Source organism: Chiloscyllium plagiosum, chromosome 36 (genome assembly GCF_004010195.1).
Source record: "Chiloscyllium plagiosum isolate BGI_BamShark_2017 chromosome 36, ASM401019v2, whole genome shotgun sequence".
Taxonomy (NCBI): domain Eukaryota; kingdom Metazoa; phylum Chordata; class Chondrichthyes; order Orectolobiformes; family Hemiscylliidae; genus Chiloscyllium; species Chiloscyllium plagiosum.
Window position 1 is genome coordinate 15,759,202 of NC_057745.1, and position 23,260 is coordinate 15,782,461.

General features: G+C 38.7%; 1 long non-coding RNA gene across 3 annotated transcripts; it reads left to right on the plus strand.

The window, feature by feature from the left end:
* The first annotated feature begins 8,692 nt into the window (after window positions 1-8,692).
* LOC122540992 lies at window positions 8,693-21,258 on the plus strand. Of its 3 annotated transcripts, XR_006309485.1 has the most exons (4): window positions 8,693-9,150; window positions 9,483-9,700; window positions 16,967-17,107; window positions 19,331-21,258. It is a non-coding gene; the product is annotated as an uncharacterized LOC122540992 (long non-coding RNA). The 3 variants fall into 3 exon arrangements; XR_006309483.1 differs by lacking the exon at window positions 9,483-9,700 and having other exon boundaries at window positions 8,713-9,150; window positions 19,331-21,255; XR_006309484.1 differs by lacking the exon at window positions 8,693-9,150 and having other exon boundaries at window positions 9,460-9,700; window positions 19,331-21,256.
* The last annotated feature ends 2,002 nt before the right edge of the window (window positions 21,259-23,260 follow it).

Below are 23,260 nucleotides of genomic sequence, written 5' to 3' on the forward strand. Positions count from 1 at the left end.
CCCCCTCCTCCTCCCTTCTCCCCGAGCACATCCCCTTCCCCACCTCCCCGTCCCCCCTCCCGCCCAGAGCCTGCGCACTCACCCTCTGCGCACCGCCCTGACGTCAGGCGACCAATCACAACGGGCCATTCACTTCCGGGTTTCCCCATGTCAACAGAGAAAGAGAGCAAAGAAATCTCAGAGCTGGATAGATGTCCAATAATCGCACACAGGCATAGAGTATATATTGCAACCTACCCCTGAATTTGAGGTTTATACTGCCCTGTTTTCTCTTTTTGCTTCCCTACATCCCACTCCAAAACACTTGCTCCCTCCCCTCCTCTACCCCCCACCCCTCACCCCTCACACACAACACATACCTCTATTCAATTCAAAATAGAGCCTCTAACTGTACAATCCTCTCACACTCGTTTCCTATTGTTCACTTCGGTTGCCTCTTTATCTGCGACCTGACTTATTTAGAAATTTCAGCCGCACATCAGCTATTGTTTCAAACCCGCCCGAAATTGATCGTTTTGACAGGAAAAGACAAGGCAGGCTTTGAGAGACCAAATCCAAATTTTACAGTCGCCTCTTTGCAAGGTGGTTCGCTTCTCAGGTGCCACAGCCTGTTAATTCCGCGAATTTCATCACACACAGCTCCTGAGAGCAGTCCTTATCTCTCGTTCCTTGGGGGAAAGTCAAGTTGATGCAGTGACAGCTCCTACTGTACCTCGGTAAAAGGGCAGACTCGCACCATCTCACTGCTTTGGGTCGCGGGACGGGAGGGGGTAGGGTGCTTGTAAAAATGCAAAAAGTAAACGAAACCCTCGAATATCCATGTCCCAGCAGTCGGTCAGGGGCAGTCATTTCCGAGCTGAAATTCCAACTACCAGGCGCAGGTGTAAAGTGCAGTCAACAACTGGTTGAAACATGTTTAGCTAAATTTGTATAATATATGTTTGATCAATAAACTGGGCTTGGATAGGCCAACAAAAGGAGATGATGTAGATTTAATTAACCACACAAGTCACTTCTGACGACGACAGTGCAACAAAATTGGCAAACAAGTTAAATGAAAGAGGGGAAAAAAATACTCCGAGCCATCTATTTTGAATAGGCAGTTGACTCCTGGTCCTCCGCTAGATTCCTTTAAAAATTATATATAGAAGGTCGATTCTTATCGGCAAACAATTAACACAACAACGTGTCTAAGTTAACGACAGGAGCAATTGGTTTTATTTGGAAAAGGGACGTCAGCCGACACATGCCACTGTTGCTGCTTCAAGCTCAGCCCCGATAAAGTGCTGAGCAATAACGGGACATATGTGCCCATTGTTCTAAGATTAACAATAACAGATGAAGGCAGACAAGAGTTTGGAAAATGTGCCTCAGTTCTCGTAGGCGAACCACAGGAGGCGACGGAATTATGACATAACAGATTATGATATTTGACTGAATCTGAACGGATCTACATGAAATTGGTCAAATTGATTGGATAGCGGAGCGCCGAATGAGGGTTATAAGGGAGGAAAGTGTCGAATGACTGTCAGAAGCTCCTTGCACGAGCAGGGGTCAATCAAGCTCTCTTTTATCTCAGGGAAATGAGACTATTACTATGATAGTAACTATGACGTGACAAAATACTGGAATAACATTAACAACACAACACAAAGATAAACAGAACACGTCAATGCAGCAACAATATATCTACTGTTTAATCAACTGCATCATCATGGACACATTATTTACATCATTAAGCTATTTTCCTATAGGTGTTCAGCCACGATTGTTCCTATTGGTTATTTGAAATATATCTTTGGTAACAATTAAATCATCACTGTTAAAGACAATCGTCACTTCGCCATGCGTCAAGTACAGATGAACAGCAATTTCATCAAGTTATAACCTGGGTTCGTTCTTCTTTTCGTTGTAATAATGTAGTGCATTCTTGATGCGATAGCTGTGGTGGGACAATTGTTGGGCATAAGCAGACTTGGGTATAACCCCGTCAGTGGGATATGATGGAAATACTGGGGCCTAAAGTCAATTTGCTTATGAGTTGACTTTGCCACAAATGGGCTGAGACTGGATTTACAACTACGGGTCGTTTTTTCTAAACTTCAATTCATAGTTGGCTGTCCGGGCGTTTAAGGGGAAAAAAAATGACTGAGAACACGGGGTTGGGCAAAATCTCTTGCTTTACCTGACGATAAAACATAATTTTTTTCATTGACCCATTCTCAAAATCAAACATTTGTCTGTATTACTTACACAGAAAAAAAACCCCTCTGTATTTGAGAAGGTTGACAATGTGGGGGTGGGGTGGTGGGGGGGGGGGGGGGGGGGGGGTGGAGGGCGGTGCTATAACAGATGTACATTAAGTGTGAGGGAGCATGAGCCTTGTTCGGGGGTTGATGCTATAACAGATATATTTAACAACAAACTGGTACTGGTCAGGATCCAAAAGCTGGCATTAGTTATTCCACAGCGCTAAAAGGACTGTTATGGGCACATTTAAGCAGCATCTTGAGCAGGCATCTTATGCCTCTCCTTTTATGGGGTTTGCAGTGGTCAGTTGTTGGAGGTCTGTCCTGATTGAAAAGGGACATGTCAAAGGTGACGCTTCAACACTCAGAGAGCCAACAGCTGCCGTTTCAACAGATTAACCGGCGACTCTTTTTATTTGTACCTTTCGCCTGTTGAGCGTCTTGGAAGCGACTTAGTCACAAGGAAACACACATCTGTCAGTCGAGAGGACAAAAAACACAAGACCCGAACCAAGCCCCGATGTATTTTAGCGAATTAAATCTTATCATTGCACATTAAAGAACCCGTCCTTTAATAACAATCAGGCCAAATGTGCCATTTGAACATATATAAATAATACAGATTAAATATTGACAGTTTTCTATTCATGAAAGATCTCTCGAGAAACAGAACAGAATGTCAATGAGAATGAAGTGCTTCTGAAATTAAGATAAATTCATAGTATTGAAAATGTTTTCAATTACTATTTCGCAGACTTTGATGTGTTGTACAGGATTTGTATGTTTCATTCTTGAATTCCTATGTTAAGAAAATAAACACAAGCAGGACTCCAGGTGCCGCCCAGTGTAAATAAGCCTCGAGTTGATGCATTAATAAGACATCGAATCGGTTGTTATCTTTAAACATTTTGAAATCGGTGTGTGGTAACGATGTGTTTAAATGCGGTTTGTTTTTGGAAGTATTTTCAACTGCCCATTGTTGTGACGGGAGGTATACACTGACATCAGATTCTGGCAACCATCCTGAAAATGATGCCTTTCCAATGCAAATACTTGCCTGATTTAAGTTAATAGATTTACAAAGCTCAGACCCAGATTGCAGTGTATGTGATGGTGGAAGTATTTATTTCAATGGAAATGGAGAGATAGACCTCTCGCTGGAAAGCAGAAGCCACCCCCTGCCCGAAAACTGCATCTGTTCATATTCTCATACTGGTCGATATTCTTCATTCACACTTACGTCTCTGCAGCTTGTAAATGGAAAATTAGACTCTTGTTGAGCTTCACTCAGGCGAATCTCATTCGTGTTAGAATGCGAGTTTGCCGCATATGTTTTGTGACCGAATTAAAATAGATAAAATAGTCGTGACCCGATGGTACTTCTTCCACTGCCAGGCGCCATCCCCAGCAGCCGGGTCGAATAGCACAGGAGGATTTTGTTTTCTCTAAAAAAGACACGTGATAATTAATTTAGAAGGGGATTAATTGGTGCAACCTCCCGCGTTATTAATAGGTAGCCACAGCATGAATTTGCATTGGAAATGAACAGGTCTTCCAATCTTGTTTCATCATGGATTTCACGACTGGAAAATCGTTGTCACTTCACACTTAATTGTAAAATTACAATATAAATATTAGCCATGTTGTCACTCTAAGGTTAAATCCCAAATTCACGTATTGATTTTTTTAAACAGGCACACTCGATGAATATCCAGTGCTCACCAGTGCTTTGAGATTTCATTCTTTATAATAAAGCTTTTCCAGACATACGTTATAATCTCTTTTTTAAAAAGCAAATCTGTTTGAAGCATGATTTATTAAAACCGTTCACGCGTATGTCCTACTAAACCGTGTTTGCTCACTATTTTGTAACTAGTAACAAGTGTTTCGCTTTCATTTTTGTCTTCACTTCAAGTCCACGGTGTCATCTGTAGATAGCAACTAAAATCAATGTGTAAGTAAGGAGCTGAAATTAACTTGTTTTAATTAGGCACCTTACTTGAGGGAGGAGCTGGGGCAAGTCATACATTAATTGCATTTTGGCCACTCGAAGCACTGGAGCATAAAGCCGGTTCCCATTGCCACTAACAATGCGGAAGGCCACTACAAGCAAGCCCAGGACAGAGCACTAACCCGTGGTTCGTGTTACACTTGGGGTCTCAGTATAAAAGGAGCGCAGAGGGTAAATGTCCAGGTAGTTCTGTTATTGACTGCACAGTAATAGTTCCCAAACATCACTAATGCAGACTGCGGCTCAACAGAAATTATTGCACTTGCTCATGTACATTATCTCTCCTTATTTCACATTTTATGAACAATTTGCAAAGCAAGCAGAGTTGTTCCCATTAAATATTTACACTCTAATGTCTTCTTGTTTCAAATTATTAATTAGGCGCCTTTGGTCATTTTAGGTTGAAATAGAGAGTCTGCAAGGCTTAAAATATGATTTCAAATTATTACAGCCTTCTATAATGCGAAAATTATTCGATGTCTTGCATGTCAGAGATTAACAGCTTCAAGGATCAATAATATGAAACTCGCGTATTGGAAGCCTGCAGATGACAGGGATTATTGATAGCAGGCATGTAAATTACTCCATACTGTAAAATAAATAAGAAAGTAAAGCCACAATCATCAGGATTAAAACTGGTAAATTGCTGTATATCAACAGCTACAACACAGGAAACATGGCAGTGAAATGCTTAGGATAACGAGTAATTGTAAATAGTAAGGATTTCAAGTGACCCAAATGCAATACGATCAATGCAAAGCGTTAAACAAAACAGTATTTCTTTGTGCTGTTTTAGCTAATTTTAACATCAACTTCCAGGGAGTCTCCATTACTAATATAGCCCCAATTTTAGAGAAACATATTATAGAGAAACACATTAGAAGTTTGAAGATCTAATTTCTTTTTTTAATTTCACTAAAATAAATAGTTTGCCGATATTAACCCAAGACCCTTATATTCTAATATTTCTTTTCTACACCACACAACTTCACGTTGCTATTTGCTGGATATCCCTAAATTCTGTTGATAGAAAAAAAAATATTGTTGTTAATGCCAGTGTAAGCTAATCTACTAAATATATTTTGTGCCATTAGTTTAACTGTTTACTTGTTTTATCATTCAAGTCATATTATTGTTCCAAAAATAAATAATCCATAAAACATTTTAGGAATTCAGTCATTATCAGTTTTCCCTGGCACTTGAATTAAAAGCAGATTTCATGACATCGACACATTTGTATTCGCTAAGAAGCAGAGTAATGTATTTTAAAATACAAAAAGGGCTATTATTGCTTATTTGAATTTTCAGGACATCATTTTCTCTTCTGAAAATGGATTATTTTCATACCGAATGCAGTGTCTTTCTTGTCTTGCGACATTTGGGTTCAAAATTTAGTGACACAGAACTGAACTAATTTTTGGAAAGAATCAAACTTATGGAATAAGAAAAGTTTGAGGTCAAAATTTAAATGAGAGGTCTCACTGCATTTTTGTTTTCCCAGAATAGACAATGTTGCTGCAATGTTAACTTCCAAGTTACAGGCATTCGAAACAATTGTGGAACACTCTCCAATAGTTAAATCCGATTGGTATTCTAATTATTAGCATACTGCGAAAATATTTGTACACAGGTCTTAATCTAGAATCCAAGGGAGAGGGCGGAAATTCCGACAGAATCGATTAAATGCCTCAAGTTCGCTGAATTTTGTTAAATTCCATAGTATGTGCAAATCTGTAAAAGCCATGAAATTATGATGTTTATGTAACGAAATTTGATTGGCAACACAGGTAGCGGAATTTAAAATGCTGCGCAGTTATCAATTTTATACAGTAGAATTTGTATAACGATCCAAATAAGTAGAAGAGGGAAATATCTGGCGATTAAGAATGCATTTTGCTACTTTTTACTTATTTTTCAAAAGGGATACGCCAACGCAAGTTTAAACAGCAATTTTCCAAAAGTCTGATAACAAATATATTAAATGCCTGTCCCGCACTTAGCAATGGAGGAATGCTAAACTGGCCATGAGCTGATAATGCCCAGAAATGTGTCAATTGATAACGAGAGCTGAGGTTTACTTTACTTATATAACTTGCCCAGAAACAAAGAACTTTAATCCAACCTAGAAAACGATATTACAAAACCGTTCGCTACCTGATTACCGAAACCACAATGCCAACCTCGATAAACTTACTCATCCTTTGTTTAATTTTCTGAATCAAGCTGCACTGTCATCGAATCGAAAAGTAAATGAAACGCCAGTTGTCGGCAATAAGACAAAACGGGACGGGGGTTGGGAAAGTGACTTTGGAAATAATAATTTGAGGCGAGCACCCAGCGTTGATAATATGCAAATAAATAATCGCTGTGCGTCCACACCCGCTGTTGTTTTGACGACAATGGTGCAGAGTTTTCAAACCAAATCTGAGTGAAAGGTGCCCTGCAGAAAGGTTATGCATTCACACCTTGTACGGACAATTGGTATTGATGGCAAGTTACATCTGTGAGTAGTCAATTTCCGAATATTCAAAATGCGAAGGTGGGATTCTGGCACGTTCCAATGTCCGATATTAGTGTAGATATTTCCCTAATCAACCCTGTTCAGAAATGTCATTTACACACCTCTGGAGCAGGTGGGACTTGAACTTGGGCTTCCTGGCTGAGAGGTAGGGACACTACCACAGCACCATATGCCCTCCCTACCCCCCGACATTAGTGTATAATTAACCAGCAAATCAGTTTCAACAACTTGTGTATGTCTTTCAGAACGACCACTTCCATCATATGCACCATTTCAAAACAAGTTAAATGAGGCACATCAAGGTCAGGTACCACGAGTTACAAAACTGTAATTGACGAAACTGCCATAAATAACATGAATAAATAGCATGCGGAAATAATTAGTATTTTCTTCAAAGAGGGAGCGAATAAAAGGCTCGAGTGAATTAATCACTAATTACACATTCGAAATAAAAAGGATACAATTGTTTACAGAGAAATAAATTCTGACAGGCTCTACGTCAAATTGATACGTTTGATTGAGAAATTACTTTGAGTTCAAAGCATGAACTTTAGTTTCACCTTGCAGCTCAGCAGAGGTGCCACCAACACCAAGCTGGGAATGAATCACAATGATCTTTGGAACTTAACCAATTTCTGAAATTTGACAGTCGTTCTCAAATTGGATGGCATGAATTAATTTGAGCCACACAGCACGGATCAAAGAGTGGCGTCACTTTTGAAACATAGTTGTAGTAGCACGACTGAAGAGACAATAGAGACAAATGGAAGCAACTCTTAATATCATGTCCACCAATAGCTTACAAGTAAATAAACGCCTATGCTTAAGTAACACGATAGAAAAGCAAAACAGTCTGTAATACAATGCACATAGAACAGTGAGGGCGTGAACTTCGAGCATGGTACATTTAAAGAATCCAGTTCGGGTCAGTTAGATTTAACCTAGATCAATGAATGGCGTGTGTACACGTGTGTAGACTTAAACAGGAGAAGACCGAATAATACCATTGGGGGTGATGAGTGGAGGTGAGGGGGGGCGGGGGGGCAGTGAATAGCGTACACAATTAATTAACCCGCCCCTTTCTAAAAACAAGTGCAAGGCGGCTCGCCAAGAAACAATGTGACGTTGCAATTAGATGCCCCAAGCACTCAAAGGGTTACACAAAAGATGCGTGAGTAAGAGCGGTTACATAATGCCAAGATACAGCACGCATATATGCAGAGAGGTAATAACTGGGAGGCGTTTGCCCACTGGCTCCTTTACTGCAATACAGCCTTCACATGTTGTTGGTATCCAGCCTGCAGTTCACATTCCATTCCATGGTAATCACCCCTGGGGCCCTGCAAACTCAGGCTCATGGTTGCAAATAGAATGGAAAGTACAATAAATGGCGTCGTTATAATGGCTGGCGTTTTCTCTTTGCAATGGCCTTAGGTTGTAATGCCCCAACCAAGGTCTTGGTGAAGAAACTGTGTGTGTGCAAGTTTGCTTTTTAACGGGACAGCAGCTCACATTGGATTCCAGGTCAATCAAACTGTAACTATCCGTATAAACGCCTTTGCGGCTTTACCACACATAAATACTAAAGGATGTACAGCTATAGCAAAATCGAAAACTCATGCTCCTCAATCAATTAAAGGGATTAATATATTTCAGCGTGGCCCACAAGACAATTCAATGCTTTAGAAATTGGTTTAGTTCTAACAGACAAACTTGTAGTAATCCTTGGATATTATTTTTTGCTTGTAAATACAAGGCATTGTTACATCACGATAAAACAGAAAGTCGCGTCGAATTTTGGGGCTCGTCGGCATTTCTTGTCCTCAGGAATACAAACATGCAATCATTTGTTGCTTCACCTGTCTGGCTTTGTGCTCACCATTTGGTATTTCTCGATTAGAAACATCGACCTCCGCCATTTCAAAGTAGCACAATCGCTCTCGCCACATAATGAAAGAGACCTCGCATTTCTTTAGTGAGCATTTGACAGATCGGGAAAGTTTTGCTCCTGGCACTCAAACGGGAAGAGACTTTGGAACCCGCTCACAACCCCAACTGGCTGTATTTAATTCATGTTCAAGTCCATCAAACATTGAAGGCTTGTAAACGTTGTGTTATCTTTCGTTGCACTCATTATGCATTGAGTAAATAGCGCGAACATCAGAAACAAATGAACATCGAACTTTGACATTTATATAATCGTCACTAGTGACACGAGTTTGTCAATCGAGAGCTTCCCTTCCATTTATAAATCAAAATGTGTCCTTAAGCTCTACCTACAACAGCGGACATCAACCCTCGGGACTTCGACAAAAGCAGAAAAAAATAGTAATATTATTATTCCAAGAGAATTTGGCAAGTTGATTGAGGTGAGTGCCTGAAGAACTGTAAAACCATCGACATGGCTCAGGATTGTTAAAACATCTAGTTCTAAAGTCTAAACTCGGCATAAGCTTAATGAGTAAAATCACAATTAGTAAGAGAATTACAGAGCTTACAAAAACCGCCCAGGTCTGAATGAAGGAACATAATAGTTTAACATCAGAAACCACATTTTGAACCGGACCGATTATTGACAACGTTATATAAATATCCTCGCTGTATAAATGTCCCCACGATTCTTCTATTCGATTAACTTACTGAATACATTGATTCCATATTGTAATATTAGACATAATGTTTATGACATGTGTTTCTATAGCTTCACAAAACAATGCCAGAGGCTCGTGTAAACTACCGAGGACATAACTTGTAGTTTGATATCTTTACGCTCATGAGTCTGGAGTTTAGGAAATTCGTTAAAGTGCGAAGATGTTGCATACACGCAAACTTCCAACAATCTCTAACAACTTGCTATTTTGATGCCGCTCAGCCGGGAATCAGAGGGAAGATTTAGAATTGCGTCGGAGAAATTCAAAGGTATTTAACTAAACAGGAATTCTGTCAGTTTGATATGCAGAAATAATCGTGTTCCGGTTACAGTCATACTCTCATCAGGTTTATATAGTTACAAAAAGAGCTTTCTGCAGAGTCGGGTTGCGAATCTCAGACGGTATCCTAACAGTTGCAAACTTAATAACATATTTATAATGCATGGTTTCAAGGGGAAAAAAGTTTGTTGTATCTCGAATAAAGGGGATGATTGTATTTTAATGAACAAGATACTGCCGAGACTGAACGTTGTATGTGATGACAGACAGTTCCAAAGGCATTGTAGATGATGTACAGCTCCCAAATTCTCGGAAAGAAATGAAATATTAAAAGCTGGGACCGAACACGTCACTTCCTGCTTTTAACCATTCAGAAAAAGTTTGCAAGATCTGCTTCTGCTGTCGCATGAGAACAGGGCGCAAAGTTGAATGAGTTATATCTTATTGTAACTTATCATAACTACTCCTGGGACAATGGACAGTCAACACCAACAGTCGACTCGTTCCTCGATGAACCGCACTTGCAACTGACTTATTTTGTTCTGTCCAAAAACAAAAGTTCCTCATTATAAAAACACCGAGAGAGAGTCAGGCTGGGTTGAGATTGTCTTTTCTCTCTCTCTCTCTGTCGCGCTGCAAATGTCACGTCCCTTTGGTGTGCGGTTTAGAGCTCCAGTCCAGTTCATACCAAAATATGTAATTCTCACATCGATACTCTTCCTCCTGTAATAGCAGCACACTTCCCCCCCCGCCCCACCCCGAGGCCAACCTCCCCCCCCCACCCCCGGCGGGGACTGCCACAGTCATGGGGTCATTGCTGGTGGCCGTTGATAACCGTGTTTCCAATTTCTGCCCTGAGCAGTGGATTCAGACATACTTACCGAAATCCAGGCAAACCCGAAAACCCCCATTATTGTGCAGCTTTTTGGTTTTGTTTAGTTGCATTTTATAAACATCCCGCGGGCAAGTCTTGGTACGGGCCCCAAGTCAAATACATCTTTTCAACTGGGAAAACGAACTGCTGCATCCTCTTTTTTTTTGTATGTGTGTGCGTCTGTTTCAACTCTCTCGTGGATCTGGGACCAGGAAAGTTTCACAGCGGCTGCTCCAGGAATCGCCTGCAGAATCAGTCGGAGAGTGTTGGATCAGTTGGGTCTCCGGGTCGGGGTCATCTTCAGTCTCCCTCCAACTCTTGCCCCCCCACCCTCCCTCACAATTCCCCCTCTCTCCAATCCCCCCCCCCCCTCCCCTTTAGTCCATCCTTGGGGGCAAAGAAAAATCAAACCCCACAAACAAGCAGCCGCTCCCACTCCAGCCCTCACCTCCAACCCCAGCCCCTCTCCGTCTCGCTTCTCCCGAAACCCCTCGCTGGAAAATAACAAACATACCAAAACAGCAGACGTGCAAAATAAACACAAGTACTATGAAGGGATCTGATCGGGAGGCGGTGCAGCATCGGTGGCTAACTGCGCCCTAGGCAGCTCGTTTCAGAGCTGGATTGTCTCGCATTTGGAGAATGCTACTTGCATTTCAATGACCCCCGGCTTGTTATGTATCTCCGTGTCTATGAAAGGGAATCATTATGCAAATAGTTTCAGTTACAATCGAAGGCTTCGATCTGAGGCAGCCCGCTAACGGAAGTTGATGTCAGCTATCTCCGTATTAGTCAAGGGATGGCTAGCCAGTGATGGAGGGGTTTAAATTCTTGCTAATTAACAAAGAAGGAATGAAAAAAAACACACACACACACACTGAAAGCTTGTGGCCTCTCGGCCTCAGTATAAGCTTCATCACCAGGATTTGCTGGGCTCTAATAAGTATTTTGTGTGAGGGGGGAGCAGGGAGGCAAAAGCCAAGCATTTGAGCTCCAGTGTAGATGACAGGTCTCCCCTCCCCCTCCCCCTCCCCCCCCCCAGCCTCCAAATCCAAATGTTTACTAACCAATACATATAATAGCTAAAACCAAGCGCCTCTACTTTGCTGAGTTTTGCTGGTTTAGCGTGGGTAATTACTGATACACTGCTGCCATGCGTCAGTGGTACCTGACCAACCTCAAATTACTCCAAGCCGGGAAGACAGAGACGGGTTTGATTGTCATAACGCACAGCCGACTGCTTATAGGTTAAAATTCCTCCTTTCTGACCCTTCTCTGAGAACCATATATGAAAGCAGCGGGTTTGGGGACCATGTATAAGGGCCGTGAGTGTTTTAAGGATACGAGGGTTCTCATCATTAATGGTGACTGGGATTTGCCTACGACCTGGAAACGAAGGCTTGAGATCGGCTGTCTCTCTGGATGTCAGCCTAGGCTGGTTGTTGCTGGGAGGGGGCAGAGGAGCAAGAGGATGGTCTATTGATCCGCCACCTTCTCTAAAATCCCATTTGCGCAGGTCCTCAGATCATTAGTAGCCAAGCGATGCTTTCCCGGACGCTCGCGGAGATGGCCAGTGTTTCATTGAGCGGGTTTGGTGTTAAACACAGCGTGAGAAAGCAACCATTTTTTTAAAAAAAATGGAACTTTCAGATCCCGAAAAAGAAAGCGCGGTGCGGCTATTAATCTTTGATTTTCCCTGCCCTGTGAAAAATCAAATTGTGGTGAAATTGCGATCATGTTTGCAACCGGCATTTCAAACCAGCATTCAATCCAAACGAGCAATTGTCAGTGAGGATTCTGTCTCTCCCAAAGCTTCAGAGTTTTGCATATTTCCCAGTGCATTATTACAAACTGCAGGGTTTGCTCTGTAATCTTACTGACTGAGTAGTAGGTTTTCATAGACAATAACAGAGCGTTGTCCCACCTAAGTTATCACGAGAACTCCCAAGACCCCTTTTGTGCCCATTTTATTCATACGGATCATATTGAGCACACAGCCCTGTAGACAGTGGGCGATTTGGTTAATTGGATTTGGACTACAAAACCACACCTTGCTTCATTTTCATTTCAAATGATAATCTTGAAATCTAGTCCACTTGGAATTTAAGACAGAGCCATTGATTGAGGATTGCAGTGGTTTGGAAAACAATTCTCAGTGTTTTGCACTCTCTGACGATCTGAGCTGCAGCCTTGCTTAGTTCCAGCTTAGGGCAGGCCTCTAAGCTGACCATCTGTCATTCAATTAAGGTTTCGAGGCAGCTGATCTGTAACCAGGAGGGTCAGCGACCCCTGGACAAACCCAACGGTGCTAGAGAAAGGCGCTGAAGTTCAAATGTTAAACATCCGGCGCGTTCACAGAAGTTGGGATAGCTCAAGAAATTTGCCTATGTAAAGCTCGAATGGACTACCCCGGTGTAGGCATCACCCAGTCTGGGACTTAAAAAGATGTCGATTTAGTTACACCACCTTATCCTTTTTTGGGGGAATCACCAGCACTTTTGAGTAAACAAGAGATCACAGAAACTGGACCCACCCCGTTGCCAATGTCACGTTGAAAGTTAATTCAGCTCTTTTTGCAGACGGGACTGGATTTGAGCAACAGCCGCTGTCCCCTTCCCCAGCTACCCATTCTTTTGTAAATTAGACGAAAATTAATTGAAAGAGGTGGTGGGCCGCTCGAACAGTTAAAAAAAAACACAACTGGAAGACGGAAAGACAGAATCTTGGCCAATTAATGAAACTGACCTGAAATTGACTCATCGATTTGTCAGTAAACTGCAGAATTTACTGCCACATCACTACAATCAACTCCTCCCCCCCCCCCCACACCATTTCCAGCTATGATTGAATCCTCGAATTTTCTCAGTCGGTAAAACCTGAACAGTCACACCCATCTCAGAATGTGGACCATCATCGTGAATATCGGGCATGTTATTGCAATCAACAACTTGATGCGTGGCTGATTAAACCTTAAGCGTGTGGAGGGTGGTAGCCTAACAGAAAGAAAACATTTCACCAGTTCTCAAAGTGCAACCTAAACTTGAGAAACATAGGACTAAGGAGTTACCTAAAGCTTCCAGTGTAAGTACCACTACAAATGGGAGCTTTCACTATACCGATTTAACCACTATAAATATTAAACCAGAGCCCTCATTGGCGAAGGTACGATTGGGCTGCTTTCTAAACACGTGCAATCTACCACCAGAGTTTCATCCACATCTGCGGATTTGTAGGAATGGTTTCTTCGAGCTTGATTTGCTCTGTATTGCGCCCAGATTGGGCTAACAGAAATACAGCGGCTGGCGGGTGGGAAGCTGCTGGAAACAACGTAATTTCCACACCCGATCAATTGGCCTCGAATTTCCCCCTTTTAATCATCATTTTACTTTTGGAATACAAGAAAGGAAACTCCCTTTTTAGCATTACTCCGTACTTCAAGTGCTGAAGCACATAACTGTTCGGGGTATTTGTCGTTTATTATTTTGCGCTTAGTAGCTCCTGAAGATATTGAAAAATCAGCAGAAAATATTTCAGGTCACGTGGAGGGTCCCAGCTTGCTCCTTTGTCATAAAATCCATCCTGATTTAATCGTTTTTCACATCCAATTCTCAGCTTTGCTAGATTAGGCTCATTTTAAGCACCTTTGCGTTCCAACTTCTAAGCTGCTTCGCAGTTCTCAGAACCATTTCAGTGACTGGGCCAGGATCAGGATTGAATGCCTCAGATCACTTAAAATTTGGGGTTACTTGTGGCACAATGGTCGTGCCTCTACCAGCCAGGAGGTTCTGGTTCAAGTCCCACCTGCTCCAGGCGTGTCTAGTAACATCTCTGAACAGGTTGATACAGAAAATACAAACCCAGCTCTCGTTGATATTGTTTCAAACACAAACGATAAAACTCCACAGATCACAGTTAGGTGCACATTTATTGGAATAAACAAGAAACCGAAGTGTAACGTCTAAACATTCCAGCAACAATTTCTACAGGAAGGTAATACCCTCATTTTTTAAAAAAAATTCACAGTTCTTAAAATTCCTAAAGCAAAATAACCTTGTCGCTTTTAGAAAAATAATAAGTATGGTACTTGATAATGAGAAATCATATGTGTACCCTCGAGAAACACCATCTCATCCCAATTAGACTTGAAGAAGCAAAGATTACAAGCTTCTTTTGAGAGGAGTCAGATATTTCAGTTTCACCTGCTCTGTTCCCTCTCTCATTGTAAGTTATTTGATCTAGCACAGGGACAGAGGCAAGATAATTTTAGTTTGTCATTGAGCTAATGAAAATAAAATAAGCACTCTGATTCAATGGCACTAGTTTGAGTAATCTAATAACTAATTTATAAAAGCCACATTAGTGCCTTTCCATACTATTTATATGGTTTTATTCAATTCATCGGATAATTCATTCTTTTAGGGAAACTGCAACCTAAATCAGTATTTCAAATTATTTCAGTTAAAAAATGCACATTTAATGCTCAAAACATTAAAATTAGTGACACTGCCTGTGTAACAATACATAATTTCTCCAAATTGAAATGTGACCAGCATTAATTTAAGGAAGTAACAGCTTTGACTAAATTCTGTGGCTGACACTAAGTACACAGTATATACACCTTAGGTTGGAGAACAATGCTTGGTTTACAGTGCTGCAGGAATGCATAATGTTGGATCCGGATTACAGTTCCCTTGGAGGAAATCTCTGGTGCTATCCAAATCAAGGCTTGTTTTCATATTTTTATGTTTGCATGGATGGAACTGCTAGCTCTCTGCTAGTACTGATAATAGTAAAATGTGAACTTTAACTGTATGCCAAGGAACCTTGTTAAAAACAAATCTTCAAACGTTTTGCAGTTGTACTTCAAAAGGTATGAAGCAAATTATAGGATTGTTAAAAATCAATACAATTTATAACCATATTTTCCATTATGTTTTAATATACACAAAACCAACAAATAAGGAGCACTTTTAACTGTACATGGTGCTGAACGTAATGATTATTTTGCATTTTATTTCAGTGTTGCTAATTAAGGGTAAAGACACCAAAGTTGGAACTGATTTTGCTGTTATTTTACGACACCAAGTGTCCATTTCTTTTATGGGGTTAATGGCCAGATAAATGTTGCAACTACAAATGACAACTATAATAAGACTTTACTGTAGTTAAAGGAACATAATAGAATAAATGTTTCATTTTGAATGAAGGAGTTCCTCCTAATTATATCCACTTATTCTAAGTGTGGATATTGCTTCCCTGCAGAGCAATGAGACCTATCTTCTTCCTTCCTTGTGGAAGGTGCCATATTGAAAATCTTTCAGCACAAAATCGAGACAGAAAGATTTAAGGTTTCAGTTTTTTAAAAAAATAACGATTCTGTAATTAACCACAAGATTGGTTAAAACATTTGCAACAAAAACAAAATGTCAAAATCATTTAATTCAAACAAAATATGTTGAAACTGTCAAAGACCCCACTGATTTCAGCACTGGCTCTTCTGATACCATGCAGACTGAAACATAGTTTTATTGAAACTATTCTAATATTTCAAAACAATTTTCACTATTGCTTTAAAGCACAAGCTGAAAAAGGTAATTAGCTACATACTATGCAAAAAAATTGTGAACCTGCAGTTTAATATATAGACCATTGTATAGAGCATCTATATTATTATAGAACATTACCTGTGATGCAATATAACCACATCTTGAGCAGTTTACCTGTAGTTTAAAGGCCTGTTAGGTAAAATACATATGGTGTGTAAATTCTGTAAAATGGGAACAAATGCTGGAGAAATTAATATATATGGACAGGATATAAAAATCTCAAATATAACTCAAGGCATAGAAAGGAATAGGGAATGTAAAAATAACATATTCCTTCATATATAAATGTAGTCCATTGAAAATCTAGCCAGACGATTCATAATTTAACAACTGTCTGATGTCAATAATTAGACTCATTAGCAGTACATACCTCAGACCTATCTTTGGGCTTCTTTACATTTTTAAACTTAATTACAATTTTCCATTTTGAGAATGAAGTAAAAAAGCAAAGAATGAATAACTGGATATACTGAAAGTGCATATACATGTTTCTTCTCAGGTTTCCATTTAATGTGTGCATCGACATTCAAAGCTTTCAGAAATGATTTATCAAGTTTATTTTAGAGTGCATGTTATTGATAATGTGTGTCCATTCAAACCGGCCTACAGATTTCACTGCAAAAAGTAGCAAATACAACATATACAATTACATTTACCTCTTCAGGCTTGACAGCAATAACTTATCTTCTCTGTTGCAACTATGTTTGTGCAAAGTTGACTTGATATGTTATAGTCCATTTTATTGCATTTAATATCTGAACATATTTCGTTACAGACTGTAGGCATTCTGGTTGTCACTGTCGTACTACAATGGTAACCTGAGGTGACTGAAGCTTTCAATGTTGTGGAAACTGATTTATTCATCAATTAATGGTTTTAAAAAAAACACTCAAAAAGGTGCAGCAAATTCACACTGGTAGGTAGAACTTAAAATGTACACATTCTCTTTGAAATTTATTTTCAGCTCAGTGATGCATAAGGCAAAGTTTATTTTGAATGCAAAATTCAACATTTTTGCATTTAACTATACCACACAACACTAGTGGATATTAGCACCCAGTCCTCTATGCCTTTTTATTGCTGTTCCTTCACTATCACTGGGTCAAATTCGTGGAACTTCCTTCCTAACCACACAATGGGTGTATCTACATATGAAGTGGTTCAAGAAGGCAGTTCAATACCACATTCTCAACAGCAAGCACGGATGAGCAATAAATACAGGTCTAGCCCCATTCCATGTGTGAATATACAAAACAAAATGTGCAATGGGCTTTATATATTTTGAGTTGAATAACATAAAATAATTCATTGTAAAACATGTACAGGTAGTACAGTATTACTGAGTATGACACGCAGAATTACTAGTGAATATTAATTGGAGTTTTGCCATTAAGGTGCCTTTATAAAAACAATTAAAAGGATTATTAGCAAGTTTGACATTGTTGATATATTTTAAATGATGAGTATGTATGACAGTTGAAACGGGGCATCTTGGATAAATGATTCAATTTAACTGGAAAACTAAATTTGTTTTCACAGAGTTAAAGGGAGAGTACGATTAATTAAGGAAGATATCAATTCAGCTCCTTTATACTGTCAAAATCAATAAATGGTTAAATCCAGTGTCTACAATTAAAAGGATAGAAAATGATTAGATGTTTATTGAAGTTAATAATCATTTTGAAAAGGGGCTTGATTTCCAAATAAACTGACCTAGTACAAAAAAAAGGTTTTCAAAAGCAATAAATGAATAGATTCTTACACTTACATTTTGTAATCATTATTTCAATCAATTTGGCAAAGTTATTTTCAATTGTGACCACAATTGAATAATTGTAAGTTATTCAATTACTGTTCAACTCATGTAAATGATCATAAAAGTTTTGAATGGTAAAACTTATATGATCTACTAGAAAATCAATCATACCTTATATTAAGGCTATTAGCAAATTGAAATCAGGTTTGAACTGAACAATCTGTTCAACACATAAGATTTGCAAATGTCTACAAGAAAAATCAATGCTTTATTGCTGGATGAAATAAATCAGCAGTACAAACCATATGATAAAAACAAAGGACTTCAAAAAATTCATGCTGAAAACACGGGCCTGTATGTGCACAAGTCTAACGTACATATTGTATATTTGCTCCTATCAAGTGTTCTGCTATTTCCTGTAGTATAGCATTCTTTCTTGTTGTTTCTTTGACAAGTTCTGCTGACATTCTGATCAATCTACCAATTTCAATTTCATCCAGTGAATTATTTTCCTTTGTTAGTTTATTCCCCCAGTTTTACAGATTTAATGAGTAAAAGGAAAGGCTTTTTACAATGTCCTACCTTTGGGTAACTGATTTTCAAATGGACAATCGTCATTACAGCAGTCAATTCTTCATGGGTTTTACTCAATTTGCAAAATATGTCTCACTCTCTTTGTTGATTAGTCAGGAATCATTACAATGATTTATGTCCGATTCCAAACCTTTTTTATTCTTTGCACAAAATGGGCACAAGATGATGTCCTAAAGACTAAAAATTTATGATTTGCAATCTTGAAGAAAGATTTGAATGATTTATTTAAATTTAAACAAACTTTAATTTACATAATACAGATATAATTGACTACTTTCTATGAAATGTGTTGATATAATATTTGCTTCTGGAACTGGAAGATCGCTGGTCACTAATGTCCCAATTGGACTGCATCGCAGAGTGCAGTATTAGGATTATATGCATGGGCCGTCATGTTACCTGACTGCACCAGTCCTGATGAGATGATTGCAGTTCCATGGATATGTCATTAAGTTCCTCAGTTAGTCTTTGCTCACAGACATCAATTTGCTAATGAAATATATACTAAAAACTGCATCTAACACTGGTCTGAATCTATCATAGTCAAGTGGCACACTGAAATATGTGCTATTAAAATATTGACCTGATATCTATTTGACCTGAGCATCCATGACAAGTCTTTATTTTACCTAAACAAGCAAAACAGCTATATCTTATAGTCTTAAAAGGCTACACATAGCTGTAAACAGAAACATTTTAAGCACAGAATCATATATTGTGGATTACATGGTTTAATGTTCCTATCTATCTTAAACAATCTTCAACTTATCATTTTTTTTGCAATTGCAGATCCATTAATGATTGAAAAGAGGAATTCTCATTCATTTGCCTCATCAAAAACAAAAAGGAACATAAAATTTTGCTGATACTTACAGACTGATACAGTCTGAAAAATGGAAGCAGTTGATACAAGAGTTGGCCATTCAGCCTTTTGATTGGTTGACCATTCAACTAGATCATGACTACTCTGTAAATAAATTCAATTTATCCCAGTTTGTGTAATATCTCCTGACACTATTACTCAAAAAAACCCTCTCAGTCTCAGTCTTGCAAATGTCAGTTGTCCTGCATTTCACAGTATTTTGGGTGGGTTGGCAGGACAATGGGCGAGAGACAGAGAAAAAAAGAGTTCAGATTTTCATTACCTTTTGTCTGAAAGGTGTTTCTTGATCTTGCTTGCAGGGATGAGGTCAGTCTATTTAGCTCCCAAGATTTTTCTGCCCTTCAATTAAATCTTGGCTGAACTGCAACCTACCTCCACAATCCTAACTTTGTCCATTACTCTAAACACCTTGCTAAAAGTTTCAGATTTACCAATGACCAAGCATTTTCTTGTGTTTGTTCATGGGATTGGAGTGTGGCTGGCTAGGTCAACATTTACTTCCCATTTCACACTGCCCAGAAGCAAGTTCAGAATCAACCCATTGCTTTGGCTCTGAAGTGGCATGTAGGCCAGACAGGATATGAATAGTAGATTTCCTACCATAAGAAGGATATTAATGAGCCAAGTTTATTAAAAAAAAAACAATCGCACTAAAAACTTACTTTTTATTCCAAATTTTTATTGAATTCAAGTTTCACCATCTGCCATGGTGAGATTCAAATGCATATCCCCAGAACATTAGCCTGGGATTCTGGATTAGTAGGCCATTTAGTTACATTATCATGACATCAATATCTCCTCTTTGCTGAAGGGAGCTCCAAATTTCTACTGCTGTTTCTGTACAGACACATTTCAGCTTTGCAAAAGGCGTTAGAATAAAACAGAATGATTAAAATTAACATGTCAATGCAATCTGAAAAGACAATGTTCAACGTGTAACTTTCTTATAGCGCCTTTTTGTTAGAGAATTATTTTTGAATTATGTTTACATGGGATAGATCACAATGTACTTTTAATTTTATTTTATTAAATGCTACTCAATGCAATAGTGAAGGGCTCTTGCATGGGCTAGAAACCTCATGTAAATGAAAGTCAGGTAAACGTGTTTCATGGATATAAATGTTATCATCCTATCTTCTTTCTCATACTGGGACAAGCGTGTGATGCAATATCTTGTTCTACAGTTGTCACTTCCACCACTGAAATGATACAGGATGGGATGGAAATGATGCACTGAATTGATGTCAAACATTCAGAATTACTGGGGAACAAGTTTATCTACAGTACTTCCTCAATAGCACAGTCCATCTTTCACAAGTCAACACAACCAAATTAATACTCCATTTTCAGTTTGAATTATAACATTGTCTCCTCTAGCACATATTAGAGAAGTACTTCTACTGATTTCCCATTCAGTAAGATTGTAAATCGCCTTGACATGAATAACTACTTTTATATTTGGTCAATAAAAAAAAAACTATGAACCTGGATTCATTAATTCAATGTATCAGTGTTAATATTAGCAAATGTACACTTGTTTAAATACAGCAGCAGTTTGTATTTACATGATAAGATCCTACAGTAAATGATTAAACAAAATAACAAATAGATTTACAGAGAACAATAAAAGAAACTCAAGGACTTGGAGCATCAAATTCACGTAGAATGTTTTAGCTGATTGTTTATTCTTCTGCCACTCCTATTGTAGATGAGTTTATTCATTACAGCAGGGTTTTGGTTTCTATTACTTATAGTTGCCAGGTTGTAAAGTGTATTTGCTTGAATGCAACAGTAATTGATACATAATACACACCACTTTCCAAGATGTAACACTGACTGAGGAGCTGCAGTTTCCTGGTAACCTAGAAAATTCCTGTTGATATTTTAAACCGATGTGCTATTGACGAGCAGGATGATGCATATATAGATTTTCTTATCTAATTTCAGGCAGGGGAATCAAAGTCACTAAAAAAAAAGTTGCATTTGTATTTCCCTATACCAAAACAGACAGGAACCTAATCTACTGCCTATTGTCTCCTTGAGAACAGATTAAAGAAATAGATTTGCAGATTTCCCATCCCGTGCATTTGTAAATCATCTTAAATTTACAACCTTTTATCTTTGTCACATAAAAATATGAATCTGGCTTTATTATTTCAATTCACCAATGTTAATATTCGGACCACAGTGGGCAGTTTGTTACCATTTTTATGAAAATCCACAACTTGCATTTGTGTAGCATCTTTAGTGTGGCAAATCATCCTAAGGTGCTTCATTGCATGTTAAAAACTGAGGTGATATTAGGACAAGTGAGCAAAGATTGGTGGGATGTTTAGATTTTAATCGAAAAGGAGCAGACAGAAGTAGGCGCGTTTTAAGGAAGGAATTCCAGAGCCGTAGGTCAGCTGAAGTCACATCAGCCAACAGTAAAATGATGAAATTTGAGGATCTAAAAAGAGGGCCAGAATTAGAGATGCTCAGATATCTCAGAGGGTTAGAAGAAGAAAGTTAGAGATAGGGAGTAGTGAGGCCATTGAGTGATTTGACCAGCAGATGAGAATTTTAAATTCAAAGTATTGCTGAGAAATATAGTAATCTGTAATGATATTTAATCTTACTGGCATGAACATTCAGTGGTGGAAGCATTGCAGTATACACTTATAGCTAACACCAAATTAAAGTGCCAGAGTTACTACGATGTAGCTCTGTCACCCTTTGACACATGTTGATGTGAATGTCGGTCTGGCTGCTGTAAACTCATCTGTGACAGGTCATGATGGTGACGCATCAACTTTACATATCTGTCTTTTCAAAGTTGTCAACATTGGGAAAGCTTTAAATGCCTGCAGTGATGTGTACGCAAATAGATTTGAAATTTACAGATGCCTGTCTATGGAATCATTCCATTTATTGTTAATTTCTCCTTTTTGGCAATTGAATATTCAGTTTAAGCATGTAATTAGCAACTTAACAGCCAAGGAATAACACATCAAGCTAAAAGATCAACTGACATATAGAATTTCTTTTGAAAAGAAAACACGCATACTGGACAGGACATGAGTTTTGAATTTTCAGTAAGTATAAATATGATATGTCAAGCTTTTAGCAACAAATGGCCTGAAGTATACTTAATTTATAAATCATAATGTCACCTAAAAAAATCAATGCCATATTTTAAGTGTTGCTGACTACAGTGTTAAAATTTAAGATCATCTACAAAGTCATTGAACTGAAATTAAATCAAAAGAAGGCTAGACATAGTGTTGCGTGTGGTGAACAGGTACACAGTAATTTTAAGTATTTGTGGGAGCTGAGGCCTGTCATTTGAGACGTGATAAGAAATAATTTGTAATAAGAGAGCTACCTTCTTCAATTGTCTTCTGCTGAAGTGGAGAGTCCCAGTAATGATTTATTGCCCTGCTGCTTGTCTGCTGATAACTGGTCACCAAATGGCTCCTCATTACTCAAAGCATCTTCGTTCTCTCTAACCAAAATCTTTTCCCATTAGTCCAGTTTTGTTCAGTGGAAATGAATGTAAGACTTTCCAGGGTAAGCCCATAAACTATTTTAGTATATTAAAAAAATCATAAATAATGGGAGAAAATCCTGTTTGCCACGGCTGCTGGATCAACTGCCTCTTGGCCTTTTGATAGCATCTTTCAAATGGAAATGCCCAGCTGCCTGACCTTCTGTTCAATGACCCTTTTGTACAAAGTCAAATCACTATGGCTCCTCAGCAGTCCAATCACAGCAATTCACCTGATGGACATTTTGTGCCTTTAACACCATTTATTAAAAAAAAAACCTACAGTAAATAATTACATGTGTGTTCACAT